A 6,000-nucleotide genomic window follows, 5' to 3' on the forward strand; every position below is an offset into this window, starting at 1 on the left:
GGTTCCAAGCCCTGAGCCATTGACATGATCTCTTTTATTTCAGCCTGGTCCAGGCTGAGTTCCCCTAGCCACTGTCCCAGGCAAGCGGAGGAGCCTGGAGGAGCCAGGAAGGCACCTCGCATTTCCTCCTGGCGGATGAACCTGTAACAGCTCTAATTGTCCGACGCACGCATGTACTCATTACCGTGCAGGGCGCTCCTGGCACACGAGGGGCATTTCTCCTAGCACCCTTTGACCCAGTCTCTAAGGTCACTTGTCCCAAATCCCTGGATGGATGTTATCTAGAGAGAGAGCCTAAGAGGAATCAGTGTGGGAGGTCAGCCAGGTGTGGTAGAAATGTCGAAAGTCAGAAGACATGGGCTCCTGTCCCGAATCCACTGAATTGGCCTGTGACCTTGGGGAAGCATCACGGGCTGTGTTCCCAGGGAAATAGAGTGTGACACAGAGCTTCGCAGGCAGGAGGATTCTTGGGGAGCAGGAGCGGGCAGAGGAGGAAGTTGAACTGTGATGCAGACACAACATGGGGAGCTCTGGAGCCGGCAGGACCCCTCAGAGATGTCCTAAGTTGTGGTAAAGGAGCCAGGGCTTCATGTCCCTGCGTTGACCAGATGCAGGCTGCCACCTGGGGTGGGTGCACAGCCTTGGGCATGGTGGCTCTCTTCAGCTGAGGGTCATGCCCGGTGAGGGGCTGGGCTGTGTGCTGTCCATCACCAGCAGGCCCTTCAGCTGGGGAATGAGGGCTCCAGCACGAAAGGGTAGGGGTGGAGCTGGGTGGTGCCCCACAGCATCCTTCCAGCAAGTTACTTCCCTGCTCTGGGCCCCAGTTTTCTCATCTGTCACATTCCAGCTCCAGGGCTCTGTGATTCCACCCCCTCTGCTCTGACCCCCAGGACTCCCCCTCACCGGGCCTCTTAGGCTACACCCAATTTAGCATCCCACCCCTGCTACAATGTTTGCAGCAGTTCCTCATTGACTATGATAAAGTACAAATTCCTCGGGTGACTTTCAAGGCCCTTCACAATCTAGTCTTGACCTATCCCTTCAGCCTCCGTCCTCATTACTTACTCTCCATGGCAGATATTTTGTTTCTATCATGATTTCCCTGAAAACACTCTCCCTCCTTCCTCTGCTCTTTCAATAAGGATGCATTCGTGAGCAGGGTATAGTGGAAAGGGCTTTGGAGCCAGACCTCGACTCAGGTCCAGCTCTTATCAGCTGTGTGACCTTAGGCAGGTCACTCAAGCTCTCTGAGGCTCAGTTTCTTCATCTGGAAAAATGAAGACTTTTTTTTTTTTATTGATGTCTTTTTCCATTTGTTTGTTGTGAGAAGCAAATGAGGTAACATATGTAAAGGGCCTACTGCAAAGCCTCTTCCCTTTGTTGAAACAGCTGAACGTAAATAAGATCATCCAATGATTAGTTTCAAATATATTTAGAATGAGTAAATGCTGTATATAATTTGGTGCTTTTCTCACTAATCCTTAACAAAAATCTAGTCACTCAGAATTTTTAGTCTGGTGCCAAGTAAATACCCAGTCTCTGCTCAGGCTGCTCCTGGTCTGCATCTTTCTCAGCAGCCTCTCTGCCTCAGTCATAAGAACACAGAAGCCTTTTTATTCTCTTGGCCAAGAGGCATCAGTCAGCATCACCTGGGAACTTGCTGGAAACTCACATTCTCAGCCACCACCACCCTAGACCTAACATTCAGAAGCTCTGCGGGTGGGACCCGCAATCTGGCTTTTCCCAAGCACTCCTGCCCGAGGAGACTCTAATGCATGCTCAGTTTGAGAACCACGCCTGCCCTGCAGCCTGGGGCTCATCCTAGGCCACGTTCCCTCGGGCTTATCAGCGCTGCAGATCCGTCTTCCACCCAGAAAGAGGGAGGCATGACTTGGCAGGAGTTAGACGACTCCAGAAAAGACCAGGCCTTTGACAGGTCCCGGGCGTAACCTGTGCTCTCTGGCCACTGTAGGCTCCCTAGGAGCGGGTTGCTGAGCTCTGCCCGCTGAGCTAGAGCCTCCTGCAGGGCACACGGGGCAGTCCCTGCCACTGGGCAAGTCTTCCCAGGACCAGAGACTCCTGACCTTCAAGCCTACTCAGCACAGCCCCTAAAGCAGTGGTTCTCAAAGTGTGGTCCCCAGACCAACAGCATTAGTACCACCTGGGAACATGTTAGCATGAAAATTCTCAGGCCCTGCTCCAGACCCATAGGTGATTTTGATTCAGGTTCAAGTTTGAGAACCACTGGCCTAGACTTTGCAAACTAGTTTGACTTCATTTGCTTTTTCAGCTGCCCCATTCTCTGGCTACTTCTTTCTTCCTTACTACACGGAAGATAAAAAGGGAGACAAAAACATATTGATAGAGAGGATATACAAAACCCTGTTTCCTAATTAGAAGGAATTCCCTTTCCACTTTACTCTTTGAATTTATCTGTTCTGACCAGTCGTTTCAAATAGGACCCATGGCTGGTCTAACTCGATTTACATTTAGTACTTATTTCTCCAATGGCTTGTTGCTAGTGGTAAAAGCTTTGGCACATGAAATAGAACATTTGGAATACAATATGAATAAGCATTTTTGAACAGAGATTTAGTTTCATTGCAGCCACTGGCATGATGTGCTTTACAGCTCTAATTTCAGTTCCAGTTGTGAAGACTTGAGAAAGGCAAAGAGATTTCAGAAAATAAATAAAGAAAATAAAGGGCAGAGGCGGGGGAGATATACGCTCCAACTGTCATATCAATTAGAGATCTAAATAGATCTAGAGAGCTAAATTAGGCAGTTTTATAGCCAGGGGAACAGGGAAAGACAGTGCTGGAGCATAATTAAACTGTGGAGCCCTCACCGTGGAAGGAGGAGGCTGGAGGACAGCAGGGTTGACTGAGGGCCTGGATAGGAGAGACCAGGGACGGGAAGGGGCTCTGAGGGAGAAGCCCAGAGGGCAAATCAGGGGCTCAGACCTACAGGCAAGTGGCACAGAGGACTAAAGGACTTCCCTTCCCACAGTGATGGCTCCACAGACTTCTTGCTGGGAGAGGAATCGGCACTCCCCCAATGTACCTGCCAGTCCGAGGGAGGTGGCAGGAGCAAAGTGCTAAATGGGCCTCCTGATCTCCCTCCCAGCGCCCCCAGGACTCCCCCTCACCAGGCCTGTGCAGCTCCATCCCTTTTCCCAGTTATGGGGAGCGTGGCCGCTTTCCTCCAGCTCAATGCCAGGCATCAGCCCTTCCTACAGGAAGGCACTCTCCTTTCTGGGCTTCGTTGGCTTCTAAGTGAAATCTTTCTCCTTCTTTCTCTTCCCAGGGTCTTATCAGAGGCCTGAGCGGACCTGCCCCAGGACTGGTACCTCGGTCAGCACAGAGCACACGTGTGTCTGTGATTGTGATTTCCATGATTTCCATTTTCCCATCGTGACAAACCTGGGCCGCACGCCCCCTGGCTCCGACCTGACAAGAATCCCAGAGCATCTCAGGGGAAAGGAGAGGGAAGCTGCAGCTACCTGGAGGGGCAGGAAGGGGGCACATATGGCGGGGGTCCGGCTCTCCAGACCAGGCAGGAGTGTGCCGTTAGCATCCGAAGCTGGCTCTGCCTGGAGAGCTCACGGTGCCAGCTGGCCACCGTGCCAGTTGGTCAGCTGTGAATCAAGGAGATGTGGTCCCTGGGTACGTGGGGTTCAGAGGGCAGAAGGCCCTTGTCTAACCTATGGGCAAAGGACTAGATGAGTAGCTTGTTAGCTCACCCAGGTGGGGCTAGTCCCAGGTGTGTGTGTATGTGTTGCGGATGGAAGGTACTTAAATGGTATGATACACAGGGTTATATGCATTTGTCAAAGTCATCAAATGGTACACTTAAGATTTGTACATTTCGCTGTATGAAAATGTTACCTAAAACAGGAACTGTAAACAGTGATCTTTAATGCTATGCATGCTGAATTTTTTCAGCAGATGTGTCCTGATGTTTGCAGCTTACTTTGAAATGCATCCAAAAATTAAATGGCTTGATACATGGATAGAAGAACGGATAAATATGCAACAAAGCAAATAAAATAAAATGTAAAATTTAGAATCTAGTTGGTGTCCACGTGAGTGTTAACTGTATCATACTTTAAACTTTTTGTAAGTTTGAAATATTTTCCATAATGGAACAGTGGGAAAAATAATGTTGTATTTGGCATGGAAGTGTGAAAGTTAGTGTCATACTTAACGATCTAAGCATGCAGAGGTGTTAGACTCTGTCACGTCTATATTTAATTCACCGATCTGACCCTTAGGGAAAAAGAGCTAGATCTTGGAAAACGACAGGCTATTGTAAATTCAACCAAGTAGTGGTCCTAACCTCTGCCACTGTGCTAGATGTAGGATATTCGGTAGAGCAGATTAGCACAGCCTCAGGCACATGCCATTAATTTTCTGAATGTGTTCTTTTCTACACTATTCAGAAAAGAGGATCAAAAAATGCTCAGATTCACATGGGACAGACCACAATGTACATTTGTGATTTTGTTACAGGGCTACGTTGACTCTCTTGCCCTTTGTCATAAAATAGTCTGAAGGGATCTGGATACCCCACAGGACATCACACTGATCCATAAAGAAATCATGCTAACCAGTCTGGATGAGCAAAAAGTGGCTTGCACATTGGTGGCCTTGGTGATAGACAGTCACAACACGGGAGATAAATGCTATGATGATTCAGGGGCTTGTCACATCAATACATTTCTTAGGTGTCCACTAAGGTTAGGGGCCCACTGAGTAATCCCATCCAAGGTAAAGGACAAATTACGACACTTTGCACCTCTCACCACAAAGAAGAAAAGTGCACTATCTGCTTGGCCTTTTCAGGTTCTGGAGGCAGTATATTTCTCACTTGGGAATACTGCTCTGCCACATGTGCTGGATGATGTGAAGACTGGCAACTTTGAGTGGAGGTCAAAGCAGGAAGTGCTCTGCAGCAGTCTACACTACAGTGCAAGCAGCCCTTTTACTTGGCCCTGTGACCAGAGTACCCTATGGTATTAAAGGTCGTAATGGTGGGAAAAGCTGCTATGTGGGATTTATGGCAAATCTCATGGGACAATCACAGTGCAGACTCCTGGAGTTTTGGAGAAAGGCCATGCCATCTTCAGAGAATTATATGCCTTTGAAAAACAACTCCCAGTGTGCTGCTGGGTCCTGGTAGAAACAGAGCAAGCTGATCATAGGACACCAGGAGAGTATGTGGCCACAGCCACTCATCTTGAGCTGGGTTCTGTCTGACCCACCAAATCCTGAGGGCAAATGGGCCTAACAGGAAGCTCTTATAAGGAAGTGATAAATCCAGCACAAGTAGGACCAGAGGAGTCAAGTAGCTCTATGAGAAGGTGGCCCAGACTCCCATGTCATCCACCACTCTTTCACTAGCATCTCTTCCTACGCTCACACTTATGGCATATGGGAATATCCCTTGTGACCAGCTGACAGAAAAGGAAAAAGCCTGAACTTGGTTCATGGATGGATTGCTATGGCGCGTGGGTGTAAGCTGAAAATGAATGACAGCCACACTCCAGCCCCACTCATGACGGCTTTGAAAGAAGGTATTGAGGAATAGCTCTGAAGGGCCATTCTAGTGGAGCCTATCTTTGGGCCTGCAACTCAGCTCTACTCCTCGCTCTGCTCACTCCTGCTTCTTGCTTCGCCCTTCCATAGGTGTTGATCCAAAGGTTACTTAACTAACACGCTGCTTACCAACACCATCTCAGAGTCCACCTCCTACCACAACAGTGCCCTTCTTTTCAAACTTCTTTACTTCTCAGTGTGTAAGACCTCTTCGTATATTAGGAATATTAACCCTCTGTTACATGTGTTGCAGATATTTTCTCCTAGTCTGTCTTTTGCCTTTTAACTTTGCTTACAGTGTCTTTGGCAAAACCAATAATTTAGTTCCATTTTGTAATTGAATCTGTTAATCTGTCCCTACACCTACCAAAAGGTAATGACTTTGATGTATAGCCATTAACCT

The sequence above is a fragment of the Eubalaena glacialis genome, chromosome X, assembly GCF_028564815.1.
Source record: "Eubalaena glacialis isolate mEubGla1 chromosome X, mEubGla1.1.hap2.+ XY, whole genome shotgun sequence".
Classification (NCBI taxonomy): domain Eukaryota; kingdom Metazoa; phylum Chordata; class Mammalia; order Artiodactyla; family Balaenidae; genus Eubalaena; species Eubalaena glacialis.